At 24.7% G+C, this 22,702-nt stretch overlaps 1 protein-coding gene and 2 non-coding genes across 3 annotated transcripts in view; 1 reads left to right on the top strand and 2 right to left on the bottom strand.

Annotated features, from left to right (window-relative positions):
• The window catches only part of LOC129606019 (probable serine/threonine-protein kinase DDB_G0282963), an 88,257-nt gene that overhangs the window by 52,714 nt on the left and 12,841 nt on the right, over positions 1 to 22,702 (bottom strand). The gene's annotated exons all lie outside the window — the stretch shown is intronic.
• LOC129606165 (small nucleolar RNA U3) lies at positions 8,247 to 8,444 on the bottom strand. The gene has a single exon (XR_008696753.1). It is a non-coding gene; the product is annotated as a small nucleolar RNA U3 (small nucleolar RNA).
• Positions 10,424 to 10,530, top strand: LOC129606167 (U6 spliceosomal RNA). Its single transcript, XR_008696755.1, has one exon. It is a non-coding gene; the product is annotated as a U6 spliceosomal RNA (small nuclear RNA).

The following is a 22,702-nucleotide window of genomic DNA, read 5'->3' as shown; positions in this document are numbered from 1 at the left end:
TTACATGCACACATAAGTATTTACATTACATACGCACATGTGGGCATTGCCAAACCTCGAAAATTGCTAAAAATATGATCCCTTACTTAAAGATTTTTTAAGGTTTATTTTTATTATTTTTTTTGCTACATTATTTTATATAAATAACAATATCTCTTTAAAATGTAAGATCCTAAAAAACAAAAATAAAACAATTTCATTTATACAAAACATACTACGAATTCATGTATGAGAGGAATATGGGAGAATGTACAGAATTATGGAGAATATAAAATCGTTGTATCCGTATGGTTTTTTTTTTCATCTTTACATTTGAACATTTTTCATAATAATAATAATAATCCTAAAAACCTCTTTAAATATACCCTCAAAAACCCAAATACATAAATGAAATCCTATTTAAAATTCAAAAACAACAAAAAATACGAATACATTCATATGAGCATATAAGCAACAAGAATAAAGAGACTACACGATAATACAGTCAGAAGGAGGAAAACAAGAAAAAAAAATAAAGAGAAAAAGAAAAGGATGTTACCCCTGAATCAAATTAGGCATCCTTAAAAATAAAAAATAAATATTATAAAAATAAATATAGAAAAAAAATAATAAAAAAAATTGAGAATTTGAGAGTTTTTGAGAAAATCATACTGAAAACGCACAACGTCCCACCCTATACCCTAAAAATATCGAAGTAAAAATAAACGAAAAATTTTTATTTATAGAATTTTAATCAGTTTAACTCTAGGTTTAAATATATAAGAGACTGTGAAACAGCGGGAAAAAGGTAAAACAGAACTTGATATTTTTAAGCATTTACCACGTAATAATTCAGAATCGAGAGCATGCGAGAATTAATAAATAATAATTTTGAATTAAAGTTTTTGTATTTGATATGAGGAAAAACAAAAGTTTCATACTCCTGCTCATCCTGTGCACCATAATTTAGATTGCGAAAGCTAGACGAATGCAAGAATTTTTTCTAATCTCGTACAAACTGTTTGAATGAGTTTCTTTAAGTTTGATTTTTATTTATTTTATAAAAAAATTTGAATAAGCAATTAAAAATATTAAGAACAATGCTAACCTTCATTTTAGAGACCAAATATTATAAAAATCTATTATATGGCAAAAAAATCAATATTAAATATTTTTTATTCTAAAATAATTAAATAATGAAAAATTGCAGCAAACAGTAATATCAATTAAATTTCAAAATGAAATTAAATAATTTATTTCAATATCCCAAACACGCAAAATAATATATGAAAATTTAAATGCTGCTATTAAATTATTTGAGCTCTATAGGCTAGAGCCTGGTTGCCATAAATGTCCATTCAAACATTCAATAAATATTATAAACGGAATATTACTCGTTAAATACTTAAAGAAATTCCATAAATATAATGTACGTACTATCAACTAAAAAATAAAAGAAATTTTTTTACATTTAAAATATATAAAAAGAAACAAATCTGATGTGGTCAGCACGTAACCGACCGCAATGTGTACTGTCTAGTTAAGTGAAAGTGTTACAGAATATTATAAAACTGCCAATTAAATATTTCTTTCCAATTTTTGGGGAATTAGGAAGCTTATAGTTAACATACCTAGAAAAATGTAAATTTGGCTCTTAGTACAGTTTCGCTTTGTGTTACTCGAATTCCGTGAAACGGACGCCAGTTAGTTTCGGTAGCAACCAGTCCGTCAGTCTGTCAGGCCGACAAACTAACAGACCAACAGACTAATGGACCGACAGACGGACAGGTTGCTAAAAATAGTTTATTTACACTTCTCTACCATGGAGAAGTGCGTTCCCACCGAAAACTCGACATGCAAAATTTGTTGCCATCACTTAACCTACCTATTGTATACATAATGCGGCCGGTAAAAAGGAAAACAAAAAGGATATTAGAGGACAGAATAATAAAAATGAATTTATAAAATGTTTAAGTTTAAATTCTGATTTTCATTTTCATTCATTTTTTTTTGTTATTTTAAATTAGTTATTATGGAACACACATGCTTATACCAATAGATTTCATTTACATATATTTACATAAATTTTAATTTTCTTCATTTTATATCTATGTATATACATGTACTTGCCTCACCTATCTATATACTTGCGGTTACTTTAAATATACACACACACATACAATTTGCTGTTAAATTTTATATATCTACTTGCATGTAATTATATTCTGTCAGACCCATTTCATATTATGGTTCTTTATTTCAGTCTCTTAATTTCTCTTTTGGTCGGACTTAAATAGGTTACACATCAGTGCGCCCATTCAAATGCTATAAACATTTCTCCAAAAAAATTTGGAAAAAAATGTTCGTCTGTCCTTGGACCCGTTTACAACACTCCTACATCCTTTAAGATAGAAAGCTGAAATTTTAAATATAAATACAGGTTTAGTAGAAATTTATTTCCGTAGAAGAAAATCTTCTTCCCTCTAAAAGTTACAGCCCCTCAAACTTCTAAAAATGCAACGAAAACACAAACATTTTTTGGATTTTGCAAACGAAAAAAGTAGAAGTCGGGATTTTCTAACGCGACATAGCATAGTTGAACTTTAAAAAAACAAAATGGCCGCTAAAATTAAACGTTATTTAAAATTATTTTTTGTCAAATTTTTGATTTTTAGTTTTTCTTCTAGACGACTACATGTAGAAGCTTAATTCAAATAATGTAATGTATTGTTTTTAATAGCGGTTGCTGAAGGGAAAAGTGCTTCTTTATAAAGCATTAGTTTGACCAAACTTTATTTTATGTGTTTTAGCAAATACCTCCATATACATACATCAAGGTAATACGTGTTTGTATAATGGTAGCATAAAATAATAAAGAATTTAAAAAAAGAAAAAAACTTATAGTCTCGGAAAACTTTTCTTTTTTTAACTGACCTAAACTTTTTTATACGTGTATAAAAAATATTATCTGATAATAAAATATGAAGAAAAAAAAAAACAAGATTCTCATCCGTAAATCCAATACGAACGTCCTTGTAAGAAGAATAAGTATAAGAATAAAAATATAACAAAAAAAAATATTCAGCAATAAATTTTGGATGCTTATTTATTTTTTCTCTTCATTTCCCTCTCTTGAACAATCTTGCTCTTACTCTCTTAATCATTTTTTCATATTTGTAGAATGGGAATTTTTTTTGCTCATTTTATATAAACCTGATCCTTTTGATACCTATACCACATACTCATTTTTATAACTAAATTTTGTGTAATGGTATAAAAAAGTTTTTCTTTTTCATTCTGACTTAATTTGCAGATTTTTATCCAATTATGATAAAACATAAGAACTCACAAATAATCTCGAAAAATATTTTGCCAATTCCTTAAACTATTCACATAAAATGTAACCTATACTTATACAATTGAAAAAAAAAAACTAAATATTTTAAGGACATTAACATTCTAAATATGGATGTGTGCTTGAAAGGATACTTTCTTACAATGTATTGCTTATCTTTTTAACATATTTACACATCACCGATATGCTAATTTTATCACTCTTATTGTTTTATTTTCTTTATTTTATTTTTGAAGGAGAAATGATCTTTAATTCACTTACATGTTTTAACATTTTTTTTAAAAGAGAAGTAAGGTTACAAAAATTATTTAAATGCAAATTTTTTAACTCAAAATTTTTAACTATATTTTACATATCGCACCCGTAGCATTAGCACAATGAAGAAAAAATTTCAGTTATGAAATGTATAAATTAAATTTTTTCGAAATCTTGAAAAATATGCGAAATTTTAAGCTTAGATCGTTAATTAATCAAAAATATGAACTTTTAATAAACAAAGACTGCAATGATTTAAAATGGGAAATTAAACATAATAAATTCCGGACGAAAAATAGCTGAAGAAGTCATTTTATATACAATCTACAAATAATTATAGGAAAATTAATATATTTTACTTTTTTTAATATATACTCTACTGATTACTGATATACTACACTTTTTTAATATATCAGTAATTCTTTATATGACAAAATTGTTCTATTGGTGTAATATAAAGATCCTCGATAATACACAGCTATATATATGTATATATGTAAAGACAAGGGTAACCAAAATAAAAAATTCAACAAAAAAGTTAATTTTATCATTTTGAAATTAAGGATATAGAATCATAAGAAATATGAAAACCATTCATTTTTAAATGGTCGTTCAAAGTCCAAATGAATTTAAAAAATTTAAAATTTAAATTAATTACTCTATTCATACCTTCACTAAAATCAAAGTTTGATTGTATTTTGTCATTTAAATACATCAAAAAAAATTTTATTTTAAAAATTTCAAAATTTTCGTTTTAGAAAATAATTTTTAATATTAGTTTTTTGCAAATTCAAAAATTTCATTATCATAAAAATTTTATTTCATTAAAAATTTTTTAAAAGACAATATGAGAAAATTCATGCAATTTTGAATTTTCACCATATTTCAATTAAAAAAATCACAAACTAAATGCAAAAAGAGCTCATACATAAAAAAAAAAAATAAATATAATAAATTAATATTTTAAAATTTTCTGTCATAGAATATCAATATGTGTCAGAGTTAGAAAATCATTAAATTATACTGTCGCTGAAGGTAGGTATCAGCAGGGGAGCACAAAAACTTTTTTATGAAAATTTGATTAAGTTTTTTAAAAAAGTGAAACAGCGGAGTATTTTTTATATAATTATTATATTTCAATGGTTAATCACAATTATTAGTGGATCGATATTAATGAATTTAATTGAAATTTTCGATTAAAAATAGAATAAAACTGGACAGTATATTCTTTTGTAGAAAATTTACATAGAAGATAATTTAATAATTTAATGGCTTTTAAGTGTTTGTATAAAAAAAATGGTTAATGGTTTTAAGTTTAATACACTTTTTTCCGAAAATATTTATTTATAACTAAAAATAACTTTGACCTATAGCCATGACTTTTCCATTAAATAGTCAATTATTTATACGGAATTTCATAAAAAATAAAGAAAGTTTTCATGACTTTCTTTCTATTCTTCTAATGAATCACGATAAAGTGATGAGACCAAATAATTTAAGTTAATTAAGACCAGCTAGTTTAAAGGAGGAACAATATTAATTGATTATTAATTTTTTTAAATTAAAAATCCATTTGACTAACGCAATATTCTTCTTGATTATTTACTAATAATATACTTGTAATTTATTATTTAAATTATTAGCACTGTTCTTAACAAAAATTTTAATAAATGGAACCCATACAAAGAAATTCACATTAATTTAATTATAGTTAAGAATACTCTTTTCAATCATTCGTTCTTAAAAACTATCCGTGAAAATACACCGGTAGTTTGTGAAAATATTTCACAATATCATGACTTACAAATTTTAAACTTCTCCCTATTTAACAACCCCTACACATTAAATATGTGTAAAACCTTAAAAAATAAAAAAATCTCCATTTCACTATTTTTAAGGTAGGCCTTTCTACATTAAACACATGATGCGAGAATTTACAAACTATTTTATCCTTATTAAGAAACATTAAAATATCAAAAGTATCATAAAAGAAAATGTCATCACAACCTGTTAAAAAAATCTTTCAATTTAATTTTCATCTTTGTACTTTTCACAACATAAAATAAAAATATTCCAGTAGACAAACACACAAAATAAAATATAATTCATTAAAAATGACAGGTAAAAGGACGTGTAAAAACAAAACCCAAAAAGAAAAAATAAACAACGTCGCCTTATTATAAAAATACAAGGACCCCAAATGTAAAAGAATAGCAAATGTGTTACAGGAAAAGTAGGTTAGAAGCAACATAAAAGAAAAAGGACAATATTAAAATGATAATCAAGAAAAATTCAAAGAAGTATGAAGAAGACAAAAATTATAACTAGTCTTAGACATAAAAAAGACGTAATGTGGCACAAAAAAAAATTTATATCAAAATAGAAAGAAGAGGCGGAACCACAAAACATTTGTAATGAAAAATAAGAAACTACATATTTTGCAAGGAAGAACGGTAAACTTAGAACAACTTTATTAAGCAAAAAAAAAATTACTACAAGTTTTTCTATCCACCTTATTTAATACATGTTACTTAATAATTCAATTCTAGTAAAGAACTCCAATCCATTTTTAAGATTGTCCGATCACCCGTTTTTCATTCAAGGGATACAAGATTCTAATCTCATAGAATTGTTGTTAAAAATCTAAAATTATTAATATTTGTTTTAATAATAAATAGGAGCTATCCAAATTCATTAGCATTAAGAATGCTGAAAATAGAACAGTAGAATGAAACAGAAATTGTTGTCAAAATATCAAAATTCCTTAATTTATTCTTGCTAAATAAAATAATAATTCTTGCTAAATTTTATTATGAATTGTCCAAAGTAAGATGAAAATAGACCGTCTTTTTATGAAAATTTAATCACTTAGCATGCAGTAGATCGTTTACACAAAAATATTTCCACATTTTTATGCTATATAAAATAATTATGAATTTCTTCTATTTTTTTCTCTTTGGCTTCGGTCACAATTATTATGGCGGCATTACTATAAAAAAAAACCTTAAATTGCTTTGTAAAATTCCATTGAATAAATAAATACGTAATGAAAATATTGACGCCAAATGCGTATAACTTAAAAAATTATTATTTTTTTGCCCTTGGAAACATGAAATTTCATGGTTATCTTTAAATCATATACAACATCATTATAAATTTAAGAAAATAACACAAAACAATATTAAAAAATTTAAGAAGGAAAAGAATCCTTGGGATCCATATGTAAAAATAAAAACGTTCTTGCTGAATGTTTCTTATTGTATTTTAAAAGCTTTCGACGATTGTAATAAGTTCCCAATTGTTTGGAAACCGTTTTTAATACACAGAAAAGACCAGACTCGAAAAATTTTATAAATTTTGCAAAGACCGCCTAAATTTATTAAAATGTTTCTGTTTTTGAATATTTATCAAAAATTTTTTTTTGGCAATCTAGCAAAAACAAAAGTTCCAGTTAAAGGCGGTTTGAAAACTGTTGGTTTTTTTCTACAATATTAAAGTTCGATTTACAAAATTTTATAAGAACAGTTTTATCTTTCTAATTGCAAATCGTAAGTAACTATTTTGAATTTATTCGAAATTTTTAAATTCTCTGATAATATTACTCTTGAATCAAGAGTCTTGATCCTATCCTAAATGTACAGTATGAAGTTTAAAAAGAAAGAGTAAAAAAAATGCGGATAATTCATTTGCTGCACACTAATGTAAATATTATTTATATACTGTTTAATCAATAAGTAATGATAGGTTACACGTGTACACCTGAATTTTTGGTTTATATAACACATGTAACCATCTCTCTTAACCCTAAATTGTACGGTTGTATGGATCGGCGAGGCTACACAATTCATTCCTACCGAAGATAATCAAATCAAACAGCGTTCCCACTTGGATACAATTGTATCCATTTGGATACATTTTTGCTTTAAATTTGAGCTTGGATACAAAGATACTCAAATCTGCTAAAATGCCGAAATTGGCTACATTTTAAAATTTTGCTGAAATATGGATACATTTTTTTTCAAACACTAAATAAATATTACAAAACAGCTAAATGCTGCTAATATTAAATCGCGAAGTTGCTTTATCATCAATAAATGTTATTTGCTGGCTATTCTAAGCAGGTTTCCGAATTTTTTACAAGAAAGTAAAAAAGATACTTTATTAACTGCCTCTTCCTGTATTCAAATTTAGAAAATTCATACAAGAACGTACCAAAAATATTTTAGTGTTAGCTAGATGTAATAGAAAATGCATTGGATGTACATATTTTTTAAAATTTGTCCGTTTTCATGGTCAATCGTCTTCACCGCATAGTTCAACAACTACAGAAGGCATATATGCATAGGTTTTTTCTGACCTTAACTTTCACATTTAAAATATGATAGAAGTTGTATGTGATTTCTTAAAGAATTTAGTATAAATAACAAAACTCATATTGTGGAATAAAGCAAATTAATATTAATTATGGGTTAATTTGTACAAAATAAGACGACTTATTATAATAATGCTATTTTACGAGGTTGGATACATTTTTAATACATTTTTTTCTTGAAATTGGATACATTTTGTTTTTTCTGAGTGGGAACACTGAAATCAAATCAAATCTGACCGAAGATCCCTAAATGTTTTTGAAATTATTTAAAGTTTAATTTTCACAACTACTCTGAATTCGTCTTATCTGTTTTTAACAAGCGATCATCGACAAATTAATTTCACAATAAATTGCGAACTTAACTCAAACCTCACGCTCCAGAAAAGACGATTTAACTCTTCCTCATAGTTGTGTAAAAATTCCAATTTTCATCGGAAAGTAATGAAGACTTACTACAGAAATGATCCTGTGAAGTATAGTCTTAAATTTTCATAACTAATTCTAATACCTTTATTCATACTTTGCCAACTTTCGCCTGTGATTTTTAAAAATGAAATGAAATTTTCTTTCTCATAAAAGCAAATTTTATTTTTATATTATTCAAAGAAAAAAAATCAAATTGAATCACACAATGTGAAGATAACGAAAACGAAACAACAACAAACTATACTGAAAACATTTTATTTTGTTTTTAGTGAATCATTTTTCATTTCATACAGATTTGAATATGAAATAATAATAATATATGTACGTTTTATGTACATGCCTTACTTTTTTCTTATAATAAAAATACACATACGCAAGTACATGTATACTATTATACCTTCTTAAAATAGAAGTGACATTTTTTTATAATATCCAGATAGTGTGTAATATACAGTACCTAACAAAAGTAGTACTGTGCTTTAGACAAACTTATAATTTCTAAGCCATTTAATACAGAAGGAATGTAAATTTCATTATACTTAGAACTTTATTGTTTTTAGGCATTGATATTTTAAAACCAAATTCACAATTTATTGAAAAAATACAAAAACAACAGAAGTAGTTAACAAAAAAATTTAAATTCTATAGAGTAATATAAATTAATAAGAAAAAAATTGAACACCATCTGATTCCCATCAAACAAAATCCATGACTAATAGTTGATGTTCAAACCTAGCCTAACAACGAACATACAAGTATGATGTCATACAAATGGAAATATAAAAAATTAAACAAATGCGAGTATGTATAATAATTCAAATGTGTCGTTCAAGTTAATGCGAAAAATTTGTGTACATGAAAAATATTAGTCTTTTGAACAAGCAGGCTGATATAAATACAAAATTAAAATTGTGTAAATTGTTAGTAAATTTTTTTCAAATTCAAACGACAACACTTTTTTTGTTTTAGTTTGTTCCGATTCCGACGTGTCGTTCTATTATATAAAAATAGTTATCCGAGAATATTACAACATTGAATTTAATGGGATATTTGATTTTGGGTTTCTAATTTTTTGATTTAAATAAAGTAAAAGGTTTCAAAAAATTTTCGTTGCATAAATGTATGTACATTTATACATTGTTCATACATGTTTTAAACAAGGAAGAGATATCAAAATTTATAATGAAATTCGAGCGTTTTATGCAATATTTTTTATCATTTCACCTAAAAAGGAATACTAACGTGTTTAAGAACGTTGATAGGAACTTAGAAATTAAAATTTTAATATTGAATATGCATTGGCCCTTCAAAAAACCAAATTTCTCTTCTAATTGAGCTTAAATTATTTTTACTAGCTGTAATATTAAAATCATACCTTCTCGAATGTATATGAATGTCTGTACTTAGCATACATATGTATGTATATGTATGTATGAGCATATTATAAAACAATGCTATTGTACGTAAGTATATTTCATACAATATAATATTGCTTATAACATGTCGGTATTGAAATCAACCATGTACCCAGTAACTAGACACAAAATTCAATATAGAATAATCATACCTAAAATACGAAATAAATGAAATACGTGCATACATATATTATAATTATACGCATCCATAAATACACAATTTATGTAAGTAAAAAAAAATTTTACCAATTCAGGTAATTTTAAATAAAAAAAGAGAACAATTTTTTTTTACAACTACAATTTTATGTGTACATATGCATATATACATATGTATGTATGATATATTGTTATGAAGAAGGCATGCATATTATATACATATTTCTAAAATATTCACTTCTCAACACATATATATATATGCATATATATGCATGTATATACGGATTAGTTTATGACTTAGGAAATTCCAAAGCAATTTACCAAGGATTGTATGTATGTATGAATATATTTATTATTATTATATGACGTGTATTTGAAACTACAATTTTTCATTTATATTAAAACTCACAGATATAAAATTCATTCCGTATTCAGTATATATAAAAGATTAATTTTTGTATATTTGTTCTTGCTTCGGCAGAACATATACTAAAATTGGAACGATACAGAGAAGATTAGCATGGCCCCTGCGCAAGGATGACACGCAAAATCGTGAAGCGTTCCACATTTTTTGGTGAATTTGAGATTCTAAATTTTATACAGCTTTCATGATATAAAAATTATTTGAATAATTTATTCTTTTTATGGAATCGTCACGACCAAATTTATTTTTGGTAGCCTACAAGATTTCTTTTTGTAAATTCAAACAATTAAATTGAAAAATCTTTCATATTAAAGGTTTAAATTTTTGAACTTCTTAAATTTAATTTAAATATTCAAAAAAAAAATTAAGCCAAATCCAACCTAACTTGCAAAAATATTTATTCTTTAACAGAAGTAAAAACTTTGGCGTTCGCAAGTTTTATCTTAAATTAACCGATGAAAAGAAAAAAAATTTCATTGGCATGAAACGGAGATTTTTTTAATATTCATCACTTGCAATTCTTATTTATACCTTTTTCCCATAAACTGAAAAAACGTTGTAGTGTTTTTGAAATCGATGAACTCAAAAAAAAAAAAAAAATTTCTAGTCTTTATTAATTCAAAAACTTGTGAAGAAAAATACAACATTTTCTTAAATACCATCTCATCAGACGGTTTTAATCCTTCAACCATTAACAAAAAAAAATAAAATACAGGGGAAACAAAACAAAAAGAAAAAGGTGTGAAAATAAAATTCAAAAAACAAACACTTTGACAAAAAATGCTATCAAAGAAAAAAAAAGTCACTTAAAATAATAAGAAAAAAGAACTAAAATCGAAGTTTTTATAAAGACCAGACGCATAAATCATGCATAGTCCCTACGTGAATAGCAAATATTTCTTCTTAAAAAGGATATTTTTTTTCTTTATCACAAGAATTTATTCCCATTTTCCCCAAATTTGGAAATGTATAGTAAGGAGCGTCATCCTTTCTTTTCTTTTATCAAAAATATCTTACCCATTCTACCATAAAACGCCATTAACTATAATTTCAATATAGCTAATTCTAAATATTTTAAAGGAAAATTGTAATTTATCGATGATAATAAATAATTTCCTTGATCTTTTACATTTTTCATTGTTAAAAATTTCTTCTTATAATTGAAGAAGAATAAAAGATTTTTTGAGACAGATAACACCAAAAGAAAAATATTAAAAATTTAAGATACTTTCACATTAAATGAAAAATTTAATCTACAATCAGATAAAATGAAAAACTATAAAATAACACTTCGATTTATTTCAAATGGCATTTCGTATACTTAATGAGAAAAACTACATATAATAAAAATGACAAGTCAAAGTTTAAGAACACTAAAATGAAAACGTTCTTAATTTGATCATAAAATCAATATAAGAAAGGATGACTTTTAAGATTACAAGCATAAAATATTTAAATAAAAATAATTTATTTCACTTAAAATCAATAAAGAATGTTTTTTTAATGGGAAATTCGATTAGTGATTCCCCTTTGCACATAATATTCAAATTTTCCTAATAAATTCTCAATTCTTTGGTAAATGTGATATACTTGTATAATTACAGGGATTAAGGGCAATAAAATAATAATTAGATTGTTTTCTTCTAAATAATTTATTTTAAATTCTAAGATAATTATAATTCAATGGCGTAATTATAATTTAATTTTAATATTCAAAACGATTGAAAAATTGCAATTAAAAATTTTAATTCCTTTTGTATACGTAGGTAATTCTTTCTAAATTTTAAAGTCAAATACAGAGTAAAACAAGAAAGGGCTGCAAATAATGTTAACATTATTATTTAATTGGACATAAGTTATAAAGAAAACAATAAACATTCGATACTGGTAATTACTACTTAAGTAAATTAAAGTGTTGCATGGGATGATCTAAAAAATGTGAAATTTCTATGTAGTCTGGAATTTTATGTAGCACCATTTATCAATATTCCCATTAAAAGCCGATAATTTTAAATTAACAAAGCTCAAAAATATTTAAAATTAACATTTACTCTGTACGAAACGAAGAACAAATAAGTTGGAAAAATGACATTATTCAGAAGAGATTTATGAAAAGAGATCATGTTGATAAGCATCTTACGAAAAGAGAGCGATTTTACGAAAAGAGAGCGATTTTTAATAAAAATAACAACATCGAATTTCCATACAGAAATAAACTAAAAGGCACTTGACCAGACCACATCATACAGAGCAAATGTACGTCAAAACCGCCAAAAACAGGAAAAGGCGATCAGACTTGGCAAAGATTTTTAACAGTAAATGAATCAGGAAATTACCATTGCCTACCTTTTGTCAGTGAAAATTCCATATGCTTTGAATTTGTTTAAATTTGTAAATCATTGTCTCAAAAATTCATTCATTTAAAAATTTAATTTGACTAGAATAGCAATTAAATGCGGCCAAACGCATTTATAAATATTTGTATTGAAAAACTCAAATTTAAAAAAAAAAAGTATTTATTTCGAAAAATTAATTTTGAATTTGAATACAAAATTACAACGAATACATTTAAAATAAAAATTCGTTTGTTTGAGTTTTTTGAGTTGCAAAGAACAATTAAATAAAATTTCAATAAGATAAAATGAATTGAATAAAAAATTTATAAAATGATAACAAGTACAAGTACAATTTCACCAATTGAAATTCATTTTAATTTATTATTTTATTTCAAATTCAAATCATGAAGAACATAATTAAGTATTTTAAAGAAGAATGTATTCCAATTTACAAAAAAAAATCTATTCGAATACAGACAATTAATTTCAACTAGAGTTTCTGATTTCTCGGTGTTTTTTATTTCTCGAGATTCAAGAATTCTCAATTTCCTAAAAATTTTCCTTCTCGAGATTCGAGAATTCTCGAGAAATTAATCAAGAGAATTCTCGAGAAATCGAGATTACCTTTTCCGTTCGTTTTAAATATTTTAGATGCACTTGGTGATGGTGCTAACGATAAGTCGTCTTTAAATTTTCTCTTCATTTTGTGCAGTCCAGTGAGATGTCGGTGTAAACCAGTTGTTGATGATGATTTACATGAAATTGTTTTAGCACAAAACTTGCAAATTGCCAAGTCCCAATTTCTGGCGAAATTTTTCCAAACATCATCGTTTTCGTACTCATTCATTTTCTTGTTATTTTTTCATATAATATCAATTTATTTTAAAAAAAACTAAAAATTCAATTTAGAAAAAAAGTTTTTAAAATGAAAGGTTTTATTCAATTTTCAATTTTATAACTGACAGCCTACTGATAGTCAACCAATGACAAGTAGCGCTTCACAAAGCGGCAAAATCAAAAATTTTAAAAGTTTAGCTGCAACTTCATCTGCAAGCTGCATGGTAATAAAACTGTTTGAGAATTTTCTCGACAAATTCTCGAAAAAAATTCTCGAGAAATGAGAATTCCCGAAAATTCTTTAAAATAAGTTCTCGAGAAAAAATCACAATTTTTTCAGTGTTTTTCTCGAGATTTCCCGAGACAGAAACTCTAATTTCAACTTTTAAATTTATCATTGAAATTTATTCCTATATTTCTGAAATTTACTGAATGCAAATATGCAACTTTTATGTCATATAATAAAATGTCCGTTTTTTCAAGGATAATTAATTATTTAATTATACAGAAAGTACAATCCTTTTTCTATTATACAGAGAATTTTAGTAGTTTTTTCTTCAAAAGTTTACAGGCTGATTAAATAAAATTTTGATTGATTTGTGTATCAATCAAAGTAGATCTTTTGAAAGAAATAAAAAAAAATTAAATTTTACATACAAAAATACAAAACATTTAAAATGAAAAAAAGACCTTGAACTAGTCTAAAACTATACTCTTTAACATAAAAGTCTATTATTCTTTTGAATTCTGTGTAGTCTAACCTAAATTTTAAAATACAAAATGAATAAAAATTCAAACATTCTCAAAGGGACAATAGCTGATTTAACAAAAATCTTTGTTTCTCCCAACTTGTAAAAATTACGATGTTATTAATAATTTTATATTAACCCTAAAGCGACTGAATTGCACATAGCCTTTCCTCAAGCCAGTTTATCGGAGAGTTTTAATTTTTAATCAATTTTAATTTTACATCACTAATTTCGGTCACTAACTTTAAGAAATATAAATAGAATAGAAGCAATAATAACTTTTAGCATAATTTGTCAAGTTTTCTGCCATTTTTCTTAAAGCTTTAAAAAAAAATCCCAAAAATATAGCTTAAATGGCCTTACTCCTTTGATGTACAATATGAAAACGATTTTCTAAAACTTTCCAATTTAAATTTGCTCAAAACCAAATATTTTACTAAAACGATTGTTAAATCCTTACTCCAGGTGTTGATAATTCATACGAAATTTAATATTGTTTTATTTTAAAACAAAAATTGTCTAAGTCCAAAGAAACACTAAAATCAAATAAACTAAATTTAAAGTTCAGCCAGAATTTTTCACGATTGCAGATTTTTATTTTTGGTTCAAGAAGTACACAATTTGCTCTTCAAATTAAATTTTGCACAATACGAGTATATTGATTATTCACTATTGTTTGAAGTTAATTTGTGAAGAAAGTTTTAACTCTTAACAACTCTGTCCAATAATTGGCATTTCATTGAGATAAGTTAATCAAATTTTGAATGAACGTATAAATTAAATAACTATAAAATTTCAAAGTTATGCACTTTTTTGTCTCTATTACATACTACATAAATGTTTTGAAACCATATGCACATCTATATGTACTTATAGACGCATATAAAGAAAATAAACATTCTCTGGAGCAATATAACTTATAAATTATCCGTAAATATTTCAGTTTTCAATTAAATCTCAAATCTAAAATTGATTAAGTATTAAAATTTAGAAAAAAAAATTTAGTCTTTTATTTGTTGCATTTCTAGAATTAAATATAAACTGTTCCCAGATGATTACTTCAATCAATAAAGTTAAACTATTCTTAAATGTTTTCTATGAATGGAAAAATATAACTAGTTGGGTAATTAAAAATGATTCACATGAGAAAATTTCAAAAGCAAAAAATAAAAAAAAAAAAACTTTAACTCTAATTGAAATCCATTTCCGGTTCATTTTTTTTTTATTGTTTTTTTTTTTTTTTTTTTTTTAGAATGGTTCTGTACCGTATTTGTATTTGTGTAGAACGTTTTATATATAGGGCAGATTGATTCATTAACTAATGAATAATAGTATAAATTTTGATTGATCTGAAATCAATTCAAAAGAAAAGAAAATAAAAAAACAAAAATTCGATTTCAAGGCTTTTTCAAAACTGCTATTATAAATTGTTTATCTGTCCATGTACAACGAACAATACATTGTGCACACATAGTTATGGATAGTTTCAATTAGATTGTATATGTATGTAATTTGAAAACTAATCAAAATTTTTAGATCATAAAATGATGAATTGTATGATTTGTTTTATTATTTCTACAAAAAAAATTTTAATACGAGTACGTGTTGTAAAGAAACTATACAAAAATAGAAACTGAAACCTTGAATTTTGAATCAATCTTTTGAAATTAATATAGGTTACTTGCTAATACCTTGTTTTTTTAATGTTCAATGAGAGAATAAAATTTTTATTGCAAAATTTTTCTCCACACTAAAATTGTGTGCTGTTTTAATTTAAAATATAATTTAATTTGAGAAATCTTATCACATTTGGTTTGGATTAAAAATTATATGAAGATATTAGAATTCAAAAGGATTCACTAAAGCCTCTGCCATTAAAAATCATATAAAATTGTACGAGGAGTTTTCATATGGAAGCTGCTATGCAATTTCAGAAGTATTTCTAATACTACCTTAGAAAGTAATTGCATTACGCGACTCCCATTTAACAAGAAATCAATAATGCTTCAATATTCATGTACGAAATTACAAGAAATAATATTCAAATTTTGTCCTTAATTGAATTCTCGTGAATCTCATTTCAATTAATTGGTAATATTAAAGAAATATTTATTCGTACAAGTACCACACGAGTTGATCAGGTACACTGTTTGCCAATTTCCCTTTTCACATATTTTTAATTTTCATTTTCATATTCTTTTGGTTCATTTTTAATACCCATATGTTACAAATAGAGAAACTATGAATGAAAATACATAAGGAATCTGGAATATTTTTTAAACACTGTAAATCAGATCTTAATTAAATTTTATTTTGTGGACAATTCTAACTTTTTCGAATTCAATTTTCTCTCTTAAAAAGTTTGTTTTAATTTTTACTACAATTCACTCTTTCAGTGAATTAAAATTCATATAATATTGACTTCTGCAGTGATAATACTGACTAGGCCCGAGTGAGCAAGTCTGCTTTGTAAATGTGCACACATCATTCACAATTTTCTTTGTTATGTAAGAAATTCACATATTATTTATTCACTACCTCGTTAATATGGTAATAAAATAAGCTGGAATTGCAGTAACAAAATCTAAAAATATTATGGCCCTCACAAAATGTACAGATAATTATGCAGATTAATGTACAGATTATCAATAATTTTACATAAATTTTCTTTTATTTGGTGTAAAGTAATTTTCTTTTGCCAATATTTTTTACTAGAGTTAACCGTTTTTATATTTTTAACAAATTTTTTTTCACGAAATCATTCGTAAAATATTGTTTCACGAAGTAGAAATAAATTTGCTTTAAATGCTAATTCTTTTATGGTTTTAATAGATTTTTAATGCACAAATATACTTATAACGTATAAGTTACATGAATATAAATTTTTTTCCACTCGAAAATGAATATCCTTTGAAAATTTATTAAAACAAATAACCAAAAATATAAAATAAAAAACAACGTTTCTTTTTTAATATACACAAAAATGAAATTAAATTGATATTTATAGTCTCTAAAAATATTTCTATATCGAATTAAAATCGATTAATCGATTATTTAAATATGTATTTGTTTATACAGATATATATATATGAGTATAATCTATGAACGTGTGTAACAGTTGATCATAGAGCGATTCAGTTGTATAACCTTTTCAATATAGAGAAATCGTAAAAATTCACAGAAAATGCTATCGTTTTTTGTATAGGGTAATAAAAAAGAGTAAAAAGAAGGTTATACAACCTAAAAATATCGATACATTTATTTACATATTTATGTATATGTATGTAAAGGAAATTGTAAAGAATTTTAAATGAATTTTAATATTTTCTATTTTCATAATCAAAATATTTCCTTAAAAAGGCTTATATGCTTTGTAAAATAATCATTCTTGAGCATTACTTTGCTCTTCCACTCATTTCTTCAACTTGAGGCACATAATATGGACTATGTGCTGTTTATTTCAAGCAATCATTTTGAAAGAAATGTAGAATTTTAATAAAATGTGTAATAAATACTCTAACCTAGTATCATTAAGCTCTACATTCTTATAAAGATTTTTTCTTATCAAAAATACTTTTAGCTTCTTACACATTTTAATAGCCAAAAACTTCGAATACAAATATTTTATATCCCATAATCTCAACTAAACTTAATTCAACAAAACTCAACTCAAGTCCACACTCAACTCAATGCAGTTTAAATGACTGAAAATTTTGTGTTGAATGTGTTCTTTTATAATCGCCTAATTCCTGAGATTCTTAATGTAAAATTAAGTAGGCTATGTAGAACAAAAAACAAACATCATTGAAAAAGAAAAATACAAAAAATGGGTAATAAATTTTTTTAATCATTGGCTTCGAATAACATTTATTAAACATTAATGGCCGCCTCCTTTTTCTTGAAAAAAAAAATAAATAAATAAAATATAAGAAATAAATAAAAAATTCCAAGATTACCGCAAAATTCCGTTTAGTTTTTTGCAAAATAAAAATCTCAAAATCATTTTGTAGATTTTAGAATTTTTTTTTTCTGTTCTTTTTGAGTGTGTTTGTAAATGTGTAAAACATTTTCCTTTCATTTTGTATTTTTTCCTTTTAATGTCCGATCTGGTTTCTTAATCTAGTTCCAATTTATTGACTTTAAAGAAAAAATCAATTTAAAGAAGAACTTAAAAAAACTTAAGTTAGAATTTTAAGCTTTGTAAAGTCTAGTTGTGCGACTAGCAGTTTATGAATAAATTTTTTCCAGGAAGCGTAACTTAATTCGAGGAAATAGGAAGGGTGTAAATACATATGTAAGTTCGTATCGCTTATACAATATGTAAAATACATAGTTGCTAATCAAAACAAAGAAATTGAAAATTAAATAATAATTGTTTTTTATAATTGTATGTCTGCTTTTAAAAGGATACTCCCATGATTATAGCTTATTCATCAACAGCTTCAGTATTATAGCTTCAGTAACTGAATTTTTACCGTAAATATGAAAATGGCATCGCCAAAAATTGTTTACATAAATTACAACAAAATTATAAAAGGAAAGTCCAAATTTATAAAAAGAAAACTTGGAATTAAAGCGCAATTTTTCCTGTGCCTCATATTATATAAACTATTCTCAATGGACCAATGCCATTCAACGCCAAAAGCTTTTACACATGGAATCCATCACATTATATAAGCAGAGACAAAAACTGGTTTAAAAATATAATTGAAATGAAATGCCCTTGTATACAATTACATCAATGTAGACGAATTTCAATGTTCTTAAGCCATCGTTTTGTGCCCAAATTTAGAACAAACTACAGAACGATTTATGGTAATTAAAAAATATTGATTATTATAAATTTTATTTTTGTTTTAAAATGAATCAATAATAATGAGTAAATATTGAGGAGGTTATTAATTTTAATATTATTATTAAAAAAAAAAAAAAAATCTTAAGTGTCCTATAGAAGGATACCTTTAGGAGGAGGAGAGAAGGAAATTTATCCTAACAAAAAAAAAAATCCATAATAAATTTTAAGTTTCTTTTAAGAACAATATAGATTAAGAATTGTTTATAACAATGCGTACGCATCCATTCCGTAATTATAAAAATAATGCTTAGATTTATTGAAAATTAAACTCGAACCTTCCTTATAGGTATACTGACTATAAAAAGCCCGTATGTCTTTATTGTCGTCAAACTTACTAAATATATTCGAAAATATACTCTTCTACATTATGTCGCAGTTTACAAATCATAAATATAAAAAAACAATTAAAACCACACAGGTTTTAAAGTCAAATACATTACTATATAAAAAAAATACTTAAAAATAGATCTCGATTAATGTGCATACGACGAGATCAAATTATAAAAAAATGCCTATAACTCCAACCAACCTTCATGTTCTTCTCATCTTTTCCGTAATATGTTGTTCCTATTTAATAACAAAATACCATAGTATCATAATAAAATCATTATTGAGCTTAATAAGGAAAAAAAGCAGAAGAACTCAATATTATATTTAAAAAAAAAAATAATAATAAAAAGTTTAACGAACTATAAAAAATTGGGCCTCATTAAGAATTGAGGAGGTGAAACTAAAAAAAGAAAAAAAAATAGGTACTTGGAGAGGCGTACAAGTATATATAGTTAGGGTACTTTGATAGGAGTATACAAAATATAATAAAAATTATAACAACAACAAGAGAACTAGACCAAATCCTTGAGTACATAAATTTTATGCTTTTTCCTTTCTGTTAGTTATAGTTTTAGTATAGTTTTTTTGCTTCCATAATTTGAAAACATTATAATCATCCAGTTGACTGTGTTCTATACATTATAAATATGTATATCCTTGTGCTTATTCAATATTATTACTAATATCCTTTTCTTTTCTATTTTTTTCCCCTTTTTTTTTCTATTATACTTATTTTTTTTGTATAACATTTAAAGCTTGAATTCAAATGACGATGATGTTAATTTAATATGATTTTTTTTTTCTTTTTCCTGCTTTTTACGTTTAATAGTAAAAGTATCGCTTATTTACTTGGCTTATTTGATAGTATTTCTACACTAACCGATATAATAATAATTGTAGTTTTAAGGATGAACATTGAATAGAAGCTATTGCTCCTATATTTTTATTATATTTTTCCTTTCTCTTGTTTTTCTTCAAATTCTAAATATAGAATTTTACTTTTTTTCTATATATAATATAAATTTACATAAAATACCCCTTTTCCTTTATGATTTTCAATATAATGTTAATATATAGCAAAAAAAAGGACTTCTTTTTTTTCCTAATGTAATAAAGTTATACAAAACGGTAGGCAATATAACGATGAATAAAGGGAAAATAGATGATATCTCATAAGAATCATTGTTAGATAGAAAGATTTTCGTTTTTTTTTGTTTTTAAATTAAATTACATATATAGGATACAAAAAAAAAGATGGAAAAAAGAAAGCTTAAAGGGAGAAAGAAAATATACCACGAATATAATTGGGTGTTGAAAATTTTTTTTTATACAAAATCCTTTAAGGCATATGTACTATAAGGCATCCCATTTCAACACAGCAAACTGTTAGTTTTTGTTATAAAAATATAAAGAATTTGAGAACCTCTAGGATAGTAGTTTAATGCTAACAAACTTTATAAAAATTATTTTCATGTATTTTTTGCATTATAGTATTTAAATATTAGGATTTTTTAGCCTATAAACAATATATAAAATAAAAACCAAACAATTTTTCAAACAAATTATTTTGTAAATCCTTGCCAGATTTTCTTTTTTTCTAAATCGACAGCTGTTCTACAACTATACTCAGTTACTCTACTCAATCCAATCAATTAATCTTGTATATTTTTCTTTCTCGATACTGTAAAAAAAATGTTAAAAATTTCTATAATAAATTCTATAAAAAAAGTGCTTCAACAGCAAACAGAATAAAATGATAGACAACCAGTTATTTTGTTTGAAAATAGAAAAATATTAATGTGTATATAACAAACGTACAATCATTTAAAATATAAAAGTGGAATTTACTGTGCGAAAATGATTTTACTTGTGCTCTGCATGAAGATTACTTTCATCAAAACTCAAAACATTTTTTCTCTCAAATAACATTTTTACAATAAATTTACTTTAAAAAGTTAACGAAAAATTTTCTCAAATTTTCTAATATTACTCAATCATGTAACCTTAAACTTCATGTGGAAGTTATTCAAAAATTTCTTTAAGTTTTTGTAGAAATCTTACGCATAAATATTTTAGCCACATTTTTTTTTGTGTTTGAAATGATGACAAAATATGTTGTGTAAAACAAATATGATTCATACTTGTCTGTATAGTATAGGACTATAGGCTATGTTCGTACACAGTGTTTACTTTCAATTTTTCTCTGTATTGATTCCAATATCTACCTGTATTGACCGTATCATCTATTTTACTATATCTCTCGTGATATGTCAAAGTTTGGTTTCAATATTGATATACACAGAAGCTTCTATACAATTTATGAAATTTACACTTCATCTCTTTACAATATTTTAATTATGTACATTAGATGGCATCACAAATGGACCAGCACACTTAGAATTGGCTTGTTTCTTTCTGAATTTTCTATATTCTATATAATTTTTAATAGAGTTATTGTTGTCTTCTTTATTCTCTTATATCTAAAATCCTATTATTTCATTTATATGAGATTTGTATTTCTATACAAAATACTTATAAACAGCTAAAGTTTTAAAAAATCTACTTTTACTTTTTGAAAAACAAAACATTTTTTTTATGCCTTAATCGAACACGTTCGTTTCTATAACAAAATAAATTGCCTATTATTCCTTTAATCCTTAATTTTTCATTCTTTTTCTTTTTTTTATGTGTTTCTTAAAATAATGAGAAAAAAAAACAAGGAGAAAAAGTCTATTAATACAAATAATGCCTTCAAGGAACAATAAGAAAAATGATTTCTGCATTTTTTTTTCTAGTTAATTTTATTTTCCTATTGAATCCTTTTCTTTTTGTAATGTTTATGTGTATACATGTAATTCCGGAAAGATGAAACTAAAAATATTATAAAAATTATAAAAAGAATAGCGAAATTGTTAACCGAATTTTAATAAATAAAAAATTCTTTTTCATTTTGTTTTTTTTTTTTTTCATTCTTAATACGGAAGTTATTATTTTTACAGGTTCCGGTTTCATTTTATCACAATTACAATGAATGCAATGAGGATATTTTTTTGTATTTTTGTTTTTTTTTTGAATATAAAAGAAAAAACTTTAAACTTTCGAAATGATTGTAAAGTGTAAAACATCTTATGAGTCTAAAGGAAAAGGAAATGAATGTTTTCTTTTTTAAAATTGTTATTTTGCTGTTTGTTTTAAAGAATTATTTAAGTGTCC

Source organism: Condylostylus longicornis, unplaced genomic scaffold (assembly GCF_029603195.1).
Source record: "Condylostylus longicornis isolate FDR11 unplaced genomic scaffold, ASM2960319v2 ptg000017l, whole genome shotgun sequence".
Classification (NCBI taxonomy): Eukaryota; Metazoa; Arthropoda; class Insecta; order Diptera; family Dolichopodidae; genus Condylostylus; species Condylostylus longicornis.
This window is presented reverse-complemented; position numbering and strand designations above follow the sequence as displayed.